Raw genomic sequence first — 16,529 nt, forward strand, 5'->3', positions numbered from 1 at the left:
GTAATTTGGCATAAGGTCTATGCCCACATATCCAGTATAATCTAGTGGGGACTGTCCAGTCCCAGTGGGACTCCAGGTGGGTCCACACAGTTTGCAACTTTGGGAATTTATTAAATGGATTTTTCTTAATATGGTTTGAACTATACTAGGTGGCTGTTTTTGTAGTACTATTATACAGTTTTTGCCCAAGGCAGCTGAGTCTTCCCACAGGAAGGGTGAAGTCCTTCCCCACTCTTGCTATACAGTATTGTCTAATGATTGAGGCTTTTAGGACCCAGAAGTTATCAGGGTGATTCTTTTGAGCTGGGAATTTATCAGGAACTGGGTCTGTAGGTTCTAATTCTCAGGCTTCCCATGGCCATTGATCTCCCATTACAGTTCCTCCACATACGTACCATGAAGTGACATTGAGAGACTGGGCTACATGCTCGGCTAACTGCAAAAACAAAATTCTTATTTTTCCTGGAATTTCTGGTGCGGGCACATTCAGTTCATCATAGAAGGTTTGAAATACTGGCTCAGGAGAGCATTTATAAACTCCTCAAACCAAGATATTTACTTGATCCATTCAGCTCCATCAGGTTCTAGGGTTACATGTTCCTCTTTTTACCAGTGAGGATTAAGGGGGTTGGTTATTACTAGTTCTAAGGGGTTACACTTACCACTGGTACAGGAAGGGCCACTTTTCCTTTTCTGAAGGTGGACAGGATTCTTTCCATTTTTTACCCAAGTAGCCTAAATGACACAAGACCAGTATCCACATATATTTCCACACAGTCCTAATTCATGGCAAATGTACTTATTTTCTGCCATATAGCCTCTTTTTTTTAAAATTAAGAGAACCAGATCCTATTCCTAACATTACTATTAATGACAGCACAGACATCAAATTTCAATGTGACTTGTTTGGGCACCCCTTTTTCTTCTGTTTTGGCTAACACTTTACTCATATTGTTCATGAGCCCCCACCAGTCCTCAGTCCTTAATCTTATTTTAAAAACTGTGGTCATGGGAGGCTCAGATGGGTCATAACACACATCAGGTATGTCATTTCCTGGGCTACATACCTTGTGTAGAATAACATTATACAAACAAGTTCTTTTTAGAGTGCCAGTACACTTATAATAACCAAAAAATAATAGGATCTTAGCAACTTTTTGTCCTACCTAAGTGACTTGATGTATACACTGGGAAGAGTCCTCAGTATGAGGAAGGTCAGTTGAAGTCCTTACTGTAAAAGTGCAAATTTTAAGGAAAATGAGTCCTGTGATGTGTTTTCTCATGCTTCAGCTGTGCGTGGGCCAGTCAGCTTCTGGGTGTGACTGGAGCAGGGCTTGTCTTCTTCAGAGTCACTTTGCAGGGGTTGGAGAAGCTGCTTCCGTCCACGTACAGGTCCCAGTCTACTGATGTTCAAGGATGGTGTTGGTGGTTAGGCATGCTAGAATAAACTGAGTCCAACACGTCTACACAGTTATGTTCACCTGGGCTCTCTGATACCGGGAGCAAGGGGGTGGGGTTTAGGGTGTTGCAAACGTCAATGGTTATGTGGGAATTTTCATATAGCAAGCTTTGGTACTCGGTTAATCTAGCATTTGTTAACCAATGATGTCCTGTGGTAGTTATTAAAGTTACCATAGCATAGGGGGCCTTTATATTCAGGTTTTGCCCAAGGGTTAGTTTATCTGCTTCTTGTGCTAACAGGGGCGTTTCTGCCAGAGCCCTCAGACATGGGGGCCAGCCTTTGGAAACCCCGTCTAGTTGTTTTGAGAGATAGGCCACTGGCCTTCGCCAGGGCCCCACAGTCTGGGTTAAAACTCCAACTGTCATTTTTTTCTCTTTCTGACACATAGACAGTTTTGTCAGATCCGGTCACCCCAGGGCTGGGGTTGACATGAGATTTTCTTTTAACTCATGAAAAGCTTGTTGCTGTTTGCTGTAATACATGTAGTTTATTCAATCTACATTTTTATTAACTGTCACCCACCAAAATGTTGATGCAAATCCTGCAGTTATTTGATTTTAAGCTTTAAATTGATCCAGTATTCCCCGTGGGACTCCAATTGCATCTAAATGGATATGAGAGTCAAAAGACCCATAAGGGACTTTTCTTGCTTTATGATGTCTTGTTTTTCCTCCTTCTGGTTGATGAAATGCCAGGGTGAAAGGAACAGCCAGTTGGACTAAAGTATAAGTGCCACTCCAGTTATTCGGCAGAGTGCCCAGTAAAGATCCACCACAATACCACCACACAGCCACTCAGAGATGAACAAGGGCTGACTGATTGATAAGCTCTTGAAAATTCTTAAGCTCACTGCATCCCTTCAGGCCTCCAAGGAATGATAAGTTTCCTCCCTGTCATGAGAGACATGAAGTGAACTTAGTGTTGGGAGATGGAAGCTAAATGGCCCTCGGGGGTTGACCCGCAGGGTACTGGACTTCGGGATATGCAGAGAGAGAGCTTGGCAGACTTATTACTCCAGGCTGTAGAATCCTGGAGAAGAGCTACCATGCAGCCCATGCCTGGTCGACTGGAGGACCACCCTAGTGGAAAGGGGACAATCTGGGCCTCTGGCCTGCCATGCACACAGGCATAACAATTGCTTTAGTTTAACATACAGATGGAATACTTGATCCATTCCAACCAGTCATTTGCATCTTGGTATCCTGTCTTAATTTTTGCCAAAGTTTGTTTTAAGTCTTTAACTTCTATGATCCTCTAGTAAAATGAATGTATGATTTTAGGAAATTATAAAAACCAGTTAGGGAATTCCATCCTTGCTCTTTAGTGGTCCACAGAATGGTGGACCAACTACAGTATAAAATCCCTACATTGGGGGGCAAGAATCCTGGATGACACTGGAGTCTTTATTGAAATTTCCCCAGATTTAATGGTCCTAATTTACTAATGCCCAGTCTGAGGAGAGTCAGGATTGACAGAGGTACTTTTCTGAAGTAGAGAGCTGTCTTTGACTTGGAAAGTCCCCACAGAGTATAACAAGGCAAGCATTAAATGCAATAGTTTGAGGCAAAATTGACTTGGTTATGTTAACAACTAGATGGTCAGCAATAGAGTGAGGAAAGAAGAAAGAGTAATAGAATAGATGAAAGAGTTAAATATTTCTTAGCTTTAGTTTGGTAGGGTTTTTCCCTGGGACTATGGCCCATGACTCTGGAGGGGGTGGTGCTTTCTTGACTTGGGTATGATGAACCCATCCTTTTTTCACTGTATGAACAGCAGTCTCGGTGGTTAGCAGCACAAGGTAGGGTCCTTCCTAGGTTGGCTCGAGTTTCCTTTTTTTTTTCACCTTTTGATAAGAATGTGATCTTCAGGCTGGTGCTAGTTTAACAGAAATTCTAGAGGTGGTACATGTGCTAAAAGACTTAATTTTGAGGGAAAGGAAAGTGGAAGATAAACCAGGTATATAATTTTTAAGAAACTGACCTTTTGTTTTAAATGTGGGGACATCAGCAGTGGACTTTATGGTCCTTGGTGCCTTTCTACCGAGAAATTTCCTTTAGCACCCATTTTTTTATTAGATTTTAGACTGAAGAAGCCAAACACCATTTTATATTTGACAATGCTTCCTGTGTAATTTTTATACCAGATAAGCTAAATTTCACCTTTATATTAGTGTGCTATTAATGTTAAACTTAGTTTTAATAAAACTTTGTTGACATATTTATTCAATTTTTAATGTCAGACCATAAAGTACGATTTTTATAGACTCTTTTTAACCTTTTATAATTTTTGTTAAAGAGTAGGTTAGTGCTTTAAGAAAAACTCATTGTGTTTATACTTTAATGTCCAGTTCACAGAAAAACACCCATTTAACTTTACCTAATATGTTTACACAGAATTTTCTTTACAATTAACGTTTCAAAAGTTGCTTAAACCTTCAAAACAATTTTTAGTCTTTTAATGTAGGTAAAAATCCATAATCTTATGTCTCTTTATAATCCTTTCACCAAAGGTATATTTTACTTTCTCTATACACCTTGCACATAAACTGTTTCTTCAATAGTACTTAGGAGGCCTTACTACTTTTAAATTATACATTTCTTGCATAAAATTTTTTTAAACATTTTTCTGTTTCATGACTTTTGCAGACAATTCTTTGACATACCTCAACTTTCTGACTTATTACAAACATTTCTTTCTTTAAACAAAAAGTTAATTTGTTTCAGGACAAGAATTTGCTATATAACATTATTTTTACATAAATTCTGCCCCCCACCTTTTTTTTCAAAGATGATAACCATTCTTTTCCAAAATGAACTTCTTTTATGTCTGTGGACTATACTGTCTAAGGCCACAAGATTAGAAGTTACTATAATACATGTTACACTGTTAACTTTTAGCAAACTTTGCTTTTGTTGAAAACCTTGTAAGTTTGGGATTTCAATTATCCTTTCCTATTAATAAGACCTTGTTAAGTCCAAATTAACTTAGAATTGGTATAGATGGCTTTTTTTTTTCTTTAATTACCTGGAAGGAACCATATATCGTTCTGTCCTGAAGGGAGTTCCTCCTAGGTCTGGTCGGACCTTTGTATGGTAATTAAGATTTAGATCGCCTGTTAGGAAACCTGCTGAAGTAAGGGAGTTTTCAGTGGTTAACGTTAAATCAACTTTTTTTGTTTGTTTGTTTGTTTTAAGATACTTCTGAACTGCTGAGGTGTGCTCACAATGAGGTTTCCTCTAAAAGTTATATTTCTACTTTCTTCTGTTAGCAAAGCAGTTGCCACTACATATTGAATGCATTTGGGCCATCCACAGATTAGTAGGTTAAGGTTTTTTGATAGGAAGGCTACACAGGTTTTCAGTGGCCTCAGTGCTTTCAGGATACTCCCTTGTTTACACTGACAACAAAGTGATATTGGAGTGTTATAGGGTTATGGAGAATATCTTTAATTACCAATTATAGCTTTTAAATTTACCTTGGCTTTTAAAGGAATATGGTACACTGTTTTTTTTCTTAACTACTTGTATATGTCTCTTTCTTTGTCTCTTTGATTTTCCATCTCTTTTTCTCTTAGACTTTCCTTTTGTCTCTGTCTCTGTCTCTCTCTGCCTCTCTCTTTCTCTCTCTCTCTCTTTCCTTAGCTCCCTCTTTGTCTCTCTCTCTTCCTCTTTCTCTCTCTGCTGGTCTTTCCTTGCCTCTGCCAGCTGCTTATGCTGCTGTTCTCTCAACCACTTTGGGGAGTGAGGAGGTCTAAAACTATCTGTGAGCAAATGTCTATGTACGGGAACTGGTCTGGGTGGCCTGGCTTACAGGATACCTTGTGCCATACCTTTGAAACAAGGGACCTGTACAGGCTTCATTCTGATGGTCAACCCACCTCTAATGCTAACCAGTCTATTTCACACAATGTTCTAAGATTTCCTGGTGTCATAGTAACACGGTAATCTCCCTTACATGCTTTCTTGAAATTTTTCAACATAGTTCCTAGTGGGGTGGGCTTACTTTGTGACTGACCCATGCTTCTTTGAGACAAAACACCACACTCACACCACACGCACACCACAAAACAAAGAAGAGTTAAAAGGGCACACACACACTTTTAAAGTTTACACCAAACCAGAATCAAAACCAAAATCAGAGCATCCAGAAATCCAAGCCAGGCAAAACCAAAAACAAAGCATCAAGCAATCCAAGTCAAGTCAAAAACAAAAACCAAAGTGCTGGTACAGGCATGCCATGGACAATCAGGTCACGCTTCCACTCAAATGGAGTGGACAAGTTCCACAGACTAGTCTTACCAAGTTTCAGATGTCTGGACTCCAAGTGCCAGTTCCTTCCCAGTGTTCAGCCACTGCATTGATCCTCCATGGAGGCCTGCCACACACTGCTCTGGTGAGGCATTCCACTGGGGCAATTGCCTACTTGGGAGTGCTCTCAGGATCTGCGTCACTTAACCTGGCCAGAGTCCCCCACAGGGATGCTCCACAGGGCAGGCCTAAGCTGCCTAAGGGGATGCCTTAACCATCCATTAATCACTTCACTTCCTGGTCAGTGAACCAAGAAATGTAGCAGGACAAGCTGCAGACAAACCCCTCAGACACCAAGTTAAAGAAGGAAGGGCTTTTTTTGGCCAGGAGCTTTAGCAAGACTCATATCTCCAACAACCAAGCTCCACAAGTGAGCCATTTCTGTCCCTTTTAAGGGCTTACAACTCTAAGGGGGTCCATGTGAGAGAGTCATGATCCATTGAGCAAGCAGAGGGTACATGACTGGGGGCTGCATGCGCTGGTAATCAGAAGAATGGAACAGAACAGGACAGGGATTTTCACAGTGCTTTTACATACAATATCTGGAATCTATAGCTATCATGACTGGTTAGGTCACGGATTGATCTTCAACTAGGCCCAGGGCATGGCAATGGGCTGTCTGCCTGTGGATTTCATTTCTGCCTTTTAGTTTCTACTTCTTTCTTTGGAGGCAGAAATTGGGCATAAGACAATATGAGGGGTGGTCTCCTCCCTTGGTGCCAGCTCTCCCACTTATGGGCTGTATGACCTAAATATAGTTTCTTGCCTCTCTGTGCTTGGCCCTAAAGCAGTACTGTGAGGATAATAGTGCCTAAATCATAAGGTTTTGGTTAAATTAAAGCAATTAATGCAAATAAAGGTGTCAGAAAAAATGCCCAGCACATAACAAGTGTACAGGATATTTAGTAGCTTTTATTTGTTGATTCTGTTAGATCATGACAAATGTTAAGCCTGAAAACAGGATGGCCGTAGCACTGGTTTTTAACCCATGTTCCTTCTAATTTGTCCATCTGGGGCTATAATATTAGTTGAATGTTTTTTTAATACTATCCTTGGCAAATTCCCATATATTCACATACAGAATGGATATAAATATTTTTAAAAGATTTATCATTGAGTACTGCTCTTTAGCACTCCAGAAAATGGATAAACAAGCACTTAAATGGTGTTTGTCAGTTTTATTCATTAGAGAATGAGGCAAATTGTTTATCTACTTGTTTAATATATTTCTTATTCATTTTCATTTGATACATTAAAATGTAGTTTGAAAATATATATTCAAATACATTTTTTCTCTAACAAATGAAGAAAATCATTTATTTAGAAATTTAGAGAGAATTTTACTCTAAACTGTTGCTTTAGATTCTGTTTTTTAAGATATTATTTGGACAAACGATTTATTCTCTGGCCCAAGTTCTTAAAAAAAAATTTTTTTTTTAATAGAGTCTTGCTCTGTCACCCAAGCTGGAGTGCATGATCTCAGTTCACTGCAACTTTCACCTCCCATATTCAAGCAATTCTCCCTGCCTCAGCCTCCTGAGTAGCTGGGATTACAGGCTCCCACTACCACACCCAGCCAATTTTTGTATTTTTAGTAGAAACAGGGTTTCACCATGTTGGCCAGGCTGGTCTTGAACTCCTGACCTCAGGTGACCTGCCCACTTCAGCCTCCCAAAGAGCTGGGATTAGAGGCATGAGCCACCACACCCAGCCTCTCTCTCTCTCTTCTTTTTTTTTTTTTTTTTTTTTTTTGAGATGGAATCTCACTCTATCGCCCAGGCTGGACGGCAATGGCATAATCTCAGTTCACTGCAACCTCTGTCTACTGGATTCAAGTGATTGTCCTGACTCAGCCTCCCAAGCAACTGGGATTTTAGGTGCCTGCCACCACACCAGGCTAATTTTTGCATTTTTAGAAGAGATGGGGTTTTGCCATGTTGGCCAGGCTGGTCTCCAACTTCTGACCTCAGGTCATCCACCTGCCTTGGGCTCCCAAAGTGCTGGGATTACAAACGTGAGCCATTAATAGTATTTTTGATTGGCAAATAAGAGTTGTATAAATGTATGAGGTAAAATGTGGTTTTAACATATGCATATTATATAATATGATTAAGTCAAGTTTTATAACATATCTATCAACTCACTTATCAATCATTTCTTAAGATACATTGGAAATTTACTGTTTTTTAAAAAATATAGTACTTTATGATTTACTATCATCATGCTGCTGTGCAGTAGATCTCAAAACCTACTTATCCTGTCTTTTTGAAACTTTGTACCATTTGATCAACAACTTCCTGTTTACTTCCCACCACACCTAACCTCTCGTAACCAGTAGTTCATTTTCTACTTTTTTGAGTTAAACTTTATTTGATTCTACATATAAATAAGACCATGCAGTATTTGTCTTTTTGAGTCAGGCTTATTTCATCTAGTATAATGTCTTCAAAATTTATCTATATTGTTTTAAATGATGGGATTTATCCATTGTTAAGGTTGACTAGTGTTCCATGGTGTATCTATACCAAAACTTATACAAAAACTTTTTAAAAATTAAATATTAAATATAACTAAATTAAAAATTAAATATAACTAATAATATTAATATAATATTTTTATAAATATATATTTATCCCTTGGTTGAAAAACTATGTGTTATGAGAAAATATTTCTTTGTTAAAGCATATATCATTGTAATTTAGCATATAAATATTTTGTTAATTATAGCTCATTTGTACCAAGCACTAACCATAACATTGTATGTGTTAATAAATTTAATTATGACAGTAATTTAATAACATAAGTATATTAATTACCTTTATTTCACAGTGGAAGAAACAGAGCCACTGAGAGAAACAACTCACTCACAATAGCAAAGCCCATATTAAAATACAGGCAACTTTGTCTCCAGAGATAACTCTTTTGAGTACAACCATAAAAATCTTTCAAACAGATAAGACAAAATTACTTTTAACACTTACTTTTCATAAAAACTAATACAAATTGAATAATTGGAAAAATTGTCATTGTTACGTGTGTGTAAATGTATAAAATGGTACATAAAATAGAAATAATTTAAGCTAGATAAAAGATGTTAATAATTTTTATGAATAAAATGGAAAGATAGTCAATTATTATTTGTAGATGATATCTTTCTTTAGTTAGATAACAAATGAAACTACAAGACTACTTTAAATGTCTATTCAGGTGGGTAGGCAAAATTCTAAGATGATCACCTGGATTTTCAGTCTGTTGCACACCTGCTGTGTAATCTTCACCTCTGAAGTGTAAAAAACAAGTGTCTCACTGCGGTGGAAAATTACTTATGAAATTAGGTTACTAATGTGTTGACTCTGTGTTCATCAATAGGGAGATAATCCTGATTGGACTAAACTTAATCAGAGGTGCCTTTAAGAGAAAAAGACACGTGATAGAAAAACACCCCTGCTGACCTGGAAGTAAGTGACTTCTAGGTCGACCAATTTGTAAACTGCTTATGGTGACCACATGGCAAGAAATCTATTTGTATATTGCCAGAATTCCTGCCTTTCACATGATGCTTCCAGTAGGAAGAGAAAAAGGATACCATGACAGGTAAAAAAAAAAAAAAAAAAAAAAAAAGGCGGCGTGGGGTCCCTTTTATGCAAGAAATAATAACTGCTTATCTGGGAAAGCTTAATATAAACAGGGGAGACCACAACATGAGCACATCAATGAGAGGAAAAAGACAGCCTGGTTGAAAGAGCTCACTGACATGATGGAGCAACATTTACTAAGTCATAGTGAATGATTAGCCTCTGGGATAACAATAGCCTGCCAAGAAGTCTACACTCATTCTTATACTGATTAATTGAGCATATCTGCACCATTCTGGAGGCCCAGTTTTACCCTATACATTACAGAAATAACATGGAAACCAGTGGTAACCTCCTAGAATTAAACTTATTGTGAAAAAGCATATCTTATTATTTGTTTTCACAACTGAAAAACCTTGAAAACATAATGAATTTATATAATAAATTTATTAATATGGATGTTTATAACAATAAATGTTAATTTTAGAAGATTCTACTATATTGTCATACAATACTGAACTTTAAACACCTTAATATGAATATGTCTTGAATTCATGAACAGTCAGGCAGACAGTTTCTCTTAGATTAACATGATAAAAGTAATAATTAGAGAAATCATTTAGAATGGAATAAAATTTATCAAAACCACATTTTTTCAATGGCTTGGTATAATTGTCCTGCTTTTTAAAATGGCTAGATTACTAACAAGAAGCAAAGACAAAATTGTGGCTTTGCCAAATGATTACGTTCTTGACCACTTAAAATCTAAAATTCTGGCTAATGGATTTAGGTGGCTTCTTAGGGTTACAAGGCAATACAAGAATTTTGATAGGCAGGAAAATGCATTCTACATACACACATTGCTCTTCTCCGATTTGCTTTAACCTTAAAAGATTGAAGATTGCAAATCTACTCTCTCAATTTAGAGTAAATTAATAAAAAGTTTTGTATTTTAGTCAAGCAAATAACTGTATAATACTAACAGGTAACAAAACGATGTCATTAACTGACCAAAAAAAAATAGTATGACTAGATTCGATAAGTATCTAGCCATGCAAATGACAACTCAATTAAATCAACATTCTAATAGGTGCACATGGAAAGCATTTATGTGCAATGTGGTGAACTTCTGCTCAGCGCCTTGTTATTTCTTTTCTTTTTTGAAAAGCAATATTCTTTATCTACAGTGGGCTTTAGAAGTACAACTCATGTCAAGACATGTATTTATTATTATCCTTTGGTATACAACCCTAGGTATTTTTCATCTGGAATACAAAACCAAAATGAATGAGCACAACTTTTAGAAACTGATGTCTATTTTAGATCAACTTTATTTCCATGCTGCTTAAGAGCCTGTGCAAGAGCAGCTTAGGACCATCCAGTGGCTGCTCCTACCCATTCAGTTGTCTGAGCAGTGGGAGCTGCAGACCAGTCTTCCATTGCAGGCTGAGTGCTCTAGTCTTCAGTAGGGAACTGCTGGATAGGCACAGAGGGCACCTGCATGCCTTCAGACCTTTCTGCAACCTCAGGCTGAGTAGCAGTGAACTCAGCAGCTAGAGAAGTCCATTCACACTGAAATTTCTCCTTGGTCACAGCCTTTCCAGCAGCAGCCTGCTCTTTTTGTTTTTTGGAGACGGAGTCTTGCACTGTCACCCAGGCTGGAGTGCAGTGGCGCAATCTTGGCTCACCATTATCCTGCCTCAGCTTCCTGAGTAGCTGGGACTATAGGCACCTGCCACCATGCCCAGCTAATTTTTTGTATTTTTAGCAGAGTAAAAACTCCTCCTTCAGATTTTAGGTTTCACCATCCTAGCCAGGATGGTCTTGATCTCCTGACCTCATGATTCACCTGCCTCGGCCTCCCAAAGTGCTGGGATTACAGGCATGCACCACCGTGCCTGGCCCTGTTCTTCTTTTTTAATCTCTTCAGTATTTCTGTAGATGTAGAGATCAGGCATGACTTCCCATGGGTGTTCATGGGAAGTGGTGCCACATATTTGTAGAATTTCCCAGGCCATCATCCACCACATCAAACCCACTGAGTGAGATCCCTTGTTGTTACATGGAATGGCAATGTCCACATAGTGCAGAGGAGGATCTGTGTTACACAGAGCAATGGTAGGTAGGTTAACATAAGGTGCCTGCATGAGAGACTGGTGGTCAGCCCTGAGTTCAGTAACCACAAGAAGCCATGGTTCCCAGAAGCCTGCCTAGCTCTGGTTAGTGAAGGTTCCAGGAGTGAAGTGGCCAGCACTTGGATTGGCTCCAGTGGCAGCAGCAAACTTCAGCAACAGCCCACTGGCCTGTATTCCTGGAGGATATGACACAGACTTCAGTGGGGTTTTCAATGGCAACAATGGCACGAGCTTCCAGCAGAAGCTTCTCCCAGGTCCTCTTCAGATTTATGATGTAGATGCCATCACTTTTCCTTTTATGGATGTACAGTTCCATTTGGAAGTTAAGATTGGTGCCACCTAAGTGGATTCCTGCTGCAAGGAACTTAAGGACATCCTCCTCCTTTATTTGGAGGACATCAAGGGCTCCAGACATTGTGAGAGTTTCCCTTTAGGTTATGACAGGAATCCAGAATAACATCATATGGACCCCCCTGTGGGTAGTGCCAAAAGGCTCAGCACCTTTCCCCCCCTCCCCTTTACAGAGATATCAATTTCCCCTGAGTGACTCAGGTTGAATACTGGGAACTGAGAATGCTGCGTTCAGAGTTATTATTGTGAACATGCTTAACACATTTCTTTCATATTATAACAAATTTTATGAACTTTACTGTGCCTCACAAAGGTTTTTAGGAAAATATTGCTTATTTATAATACTCAATTTGGATTCATAAAGATTTCAATATTCCAGGTAAATCAGAGAAACTTAAATGTCAACCAAATTCCATAAAACATATTTCAATGAAATAAAGTCCTCTTAGCTAAGAATTTTGACAAAGCAGGAGCATCACCATCTTGGACAAGCACCATCATTTTAAAGTTCACCTTGATCAAAAACTGCCTAAATCCAAAAGGCATCAGCCTGATGGCTAAGATCAGCATGACCATAAACCACAAATAACATCTCTGACCAGAAACATTCCAACCATAAGATAAACCCCTCCTCAACCAGAGACATGCCAGCCCCAAGATAATCTCTGCTCTGGCTATAGATGTTAGCCCCAAGATAACCTTCCCTCTGACTAGAGATATTCCAACCCTGCAATAGACTTCTCCCCAACAGAGAAACATTCCAAGCCTGTGATAAGACCAATAAATACCCTTAGTCTTTAAGAGAGACTGCTCCTGACCAAAATTGACCAGAAGCCCCTCTCAGGTTTATTCTCCAAAAAACCTGTCTTTGTTGAGTTGCTTTTCATATTTCTTTCCTCTTTCTTTAACTCTTAAATTTGGTGCCAAAATCCAGGATGGGTGTTGGGGGTAGAGGCTCTTCTGCAACCCAAAAAGCAGTGAGCAGCTGCTCATCCTACTGGATTCTGAGAGTCTCTGGCCACCCACCCCATCTTCTCTCTCACTTCACTTTTCCCTCATCCTCCCTTTTCTTTCTTTCTCTCTCTCTTCCACTGACTTTCTCACAGTACCTGGGAAGTCAGGTTGACTCTCCCAGTCCTCAGAGGACCAGTGAGACTAAGCTAGAAGAAATCTTGGGGATGCCCAGTTTCTTCTCAGCTTGACCATCCTCTTTAGAAAGAGGATTCTGGGTCTCTGTCTTTTGTTTGGGGATGGCTAGAATAAAAACAGACATCCTCAGCTTCTTCTCTACAGTCCACATGGGCGCCAAACAATTCCACATTTCTACATCCTCTCCACTGGGCTGTCTCCTTCACAATCTCACCAAACTTGGCTTACACGTTTAGTTTTTTATTGCAACATGGCTTGGCCCCAATACAAATTAGACAATGACAGCCGATGGCCCAAAAATGGCACTTTCAAGTTCTCAGGGGCCTTGGCAACTTTATAACCAGGAACAGCAAATGGCAAGAGGTTTTCTATATTCAGGCTTTCCTCTACCTTAGATTCTGTCCCTCCCTGTGTCAAGCTTCCACCCTCTCATGAAATCCTTCTTCTTAATGAAAACCCTCCCCAGGTCTCTCCTTCCTCTGAAACTCCTTCCTTCAAAACCCCTTCCTCCAATATTCAAAAGACCTTTATGTTTTTCTCTTTATAAATGTTGTTTTCCTGGAAAAGGTTTTTTCCCAGTCAACTGAATTACTTTTCTCCACTCTGTCTTGCCACTCTTGGTACAGGTATGAAAAACCCTAAAATGCTTGAGACTCCTTGGGAAAACAGAAAAGGCACCACAAACCCTGTTTTGGGGAAAACATCTGTTTCCTTACGGTACACTGGGAATTAGAGGTGAATAAATACCTCTCAAAATGAGTCTTTGTCTTCCAGCTATACTTGTTTATTGGGCCCTGGAAACTGTTTTCCTAGTCCTGGTTTTTTTTTCCCCTTACTTTCTTTCTTTCTTTCTTTCTTTCTTTTTTTTTTTTTTTTTTTTTTTTTTTTTTTGAGATGGAGTCTCACACTGTCACCTGGGCCAGTGTGCAGTGGCATGATCTCAGCTCCCTGCAACCTCCACCTTGTGGGTTCAAGTGATCTTCCTACCTCAGCCTCCCAGGTAGCTGAGATTACAGGTGCCCATCACCACTCCCAGCTAATTTTTTGTATTTTTAGTAGAGATGGGGTTTCACTATGTTAACCAGGCTGTTCTTGAACTCCTGACCTCATGATCCACCCTCCTCAGCCCCCCAAAGTGCTGGGATTACATGCATGAGCCACCGCGCCTGGCACCTAGCCCTGTTCTTGAAGGGTCTCATCCAATAATACAATTGGGAAATTAGCAAAAAAAAAAAAAAAAAATCTTATCATTACTGAATCTTCTGGTTGCCTGCGTGACTATATATGTGTTATGTGTGCAATGTCTATTAAAAGAGCTCTAATTAATTGGCCTAAGAAAAATAAGCACTTAAATCAAATATTTTTTAAGGAAAAGGCAAAATCTGTGAGACCTTTTAGTTCACAAAACTTTAATCTTTAAAGCTCATAGGTACAGTAAGATTAGAAATGTCTTCAGAGTTGCCAGGATACATTTTTATTTGCATTTATTAATCAAGCAATTCCATACTTAGCACTGCCAAATACTAAAAGCTGTCAAAATTTGGCATAGAGGCTACAAAATTATAACTCAGACCAAACAGAATAATCTTTGCTTATATAATTTTTAAATAAACAAAACAATAATATTGGTTTAATAAAGATAGCTACATCTTGAACTATTTAGTGAAATACCCTAACCTCCTAACTTCTAATCTTGTGGCCTTAGGCAGTCTAGTCCACAGACTTGAAAGAAATTTATTTTGAGAAAGGACTGCTATCATCTTTAATATTGAAGAAAAGAGAATTTATAAAAAAGAATCTTATATGGTAAATTTCTGTCCTAAAGTAAATTAACCAGTTGTTTGAAGAAAGGACTGTTATCATCTTTAATACTGAAGAAAAGAGAATTTATAAAAAAGAATCTTATATGATAAATTTCTGTTCTAAAGTAAATTAACCAGTTGTTTGAAGAAAGTGATGTTTGCAATAAATCAGAAAGTCGAGGTATGTCAGAGATTGCAAAGATTATGAAAAATTTTATAAAAGGGAATTTGTGCAAGAAGTGTACAATTTAAAAGTGATTAGGCCTCCTGAATGTTTTATAAAATGCCACTATAACTCTTAGCTGTACAACTTGCCTGCTTTGCCGGGAGGTAAGACCTAGGAGACATGGTGTTAAATACTAGAATAAGCCAGACCTTATCTGCACTTCTGTCTAGATCCTAGGTTCTACACCTAGCACATAATTAAAATCTCAAACTTACCAACAAAAGTAAAGATTGCTAACAGTTAACAGTGTAACATGTATTTAAAACTATTGAAAGAACAGTTTACATATACTTTTTTTTTTTTTTTTTTTTTTGAGACGGAGTCTCGCTCTGTCACCCAGGCTGGAGTGCAGTGGCCGGATCTCAGCTCACTGCAAGCTCCGCCTCCCGGGTTCACGCCATTCTCCTGCCTCAGCCTCCCGAGTAGCTGGGACTACAGGCGCCTGCCACCTCGCCCGGCTAAGTTTTTGTATTTTTAGTAGAGACGGGGTTTCACTGTGTTAGCCAGGATGGTCTCGATCTCCTGACCTCGTGATCCGCCCGTCTCGGCCTCCCAAAGTGCTGGGATTACAGGCTTGAGCCACCGCGCCTGGCCTACATATACTTTTGGTAAAAAGATTATAAGGAGGCATGAAAATGTGGATTTTTACCTAGAATAAAAGATTAAAGAATTGTTTTAAATTGAATGAAGTAAAAATGAAGGTTTAGGCAAGTTTTGGAAGGTTAATTGTAAAGGAAAAGTTGTAGGGATATCATCCAGTTTTTCGGTAACTTGAGCATTAAAATAAAAGCACAATGAGTTTCTCTCTTTTTTTTTTTTTTTTTTTTTTTGAGATGAAGTCGCACTCTTGTTGCCCAGGTTGGAGTGCAATGGCACAGTCTCAGCTCAGCTCACAGCAACCTCTGCCTCCAGGGTTCAAGTGATTCTCAGCCTCCCAAGTAGCTGGGATTACAGGCATATGCCACCACACTAGACTAATTTTGTATTTTCAGTAGAAATGTGGGTTTTCCCAAGTTGGTCAGGCTGGTCTCCAACTCTTGACCTCAGGTGATCCACGTGCCTCGGCCTCCCAAAGTACTGGGATTACAGGCATGAGCCACCGTGCCTGGCTGAGTTTCTCTTAAAGCACTAACCTGCTCTTTAACAGAAATTATAAAGGGTTAAAAAGGGTCTATAAAAATGTTACCTATGGTCGGCCAGGCGTGGTGGCTCACACCTGTAATCCCAGCACTCTGGGAGGCCGAGGCAGGCAGATCACAAGATCAGGAGATCGAGACCACCCTGGCTAACACGGTGAAACCCCATCTCTAATAAAAATACAAAAAGTTAGCCAGGCATTGTGGCAGGTGCCTTTAGTCCCAGCTCCTCGGGAGGCTGAGGCAGGAGAATGGCGTGAGTGTGCAGTGAGTCGAGATCGCACCACTGCACTCCAGCCTGGGCAGCAGAGCCAGACTCTGCCTTAAAACAAAAACAAACAAAAAAAGGTACCTATGGTCAAACATTAACATTGGGTAAATGTGTC

General features: G+C 39.3%; 1 protein-coding gene and 1 pseudogene across 1 annotated transcript in view; both read right to left on the minus strand.

The window, feature by feature from the left end:
* Positions 1 to 16,529, minus strand: part of LOC126942223 (zinc finger protein 724) — a 715,842-nt gene that overhangs the window by 273,440 nt on the left and 425,873 nt on the right. The window lies entirely within an intron of this gene.
* LOC126942315 (40S ribosomal protein SA-like) lies at positions 10,713 to 11,894 on the minus strand (annotated as a pseudogene).

This window comes from Macaca thibetana, chromosome 19 (assembly GCF_024542745.1).
Source record: "Macaca thibetana thibetana isolate TM-01 chromosome 19, ASM2454274v1, whole genome shotgun sequence".
Classification (NCBI taxonomy): Eukaryota; Metazoa; Chordata; class Mammalia; order Primates; family Cercopithecidae; genus Macaca; species Macaca thibetana.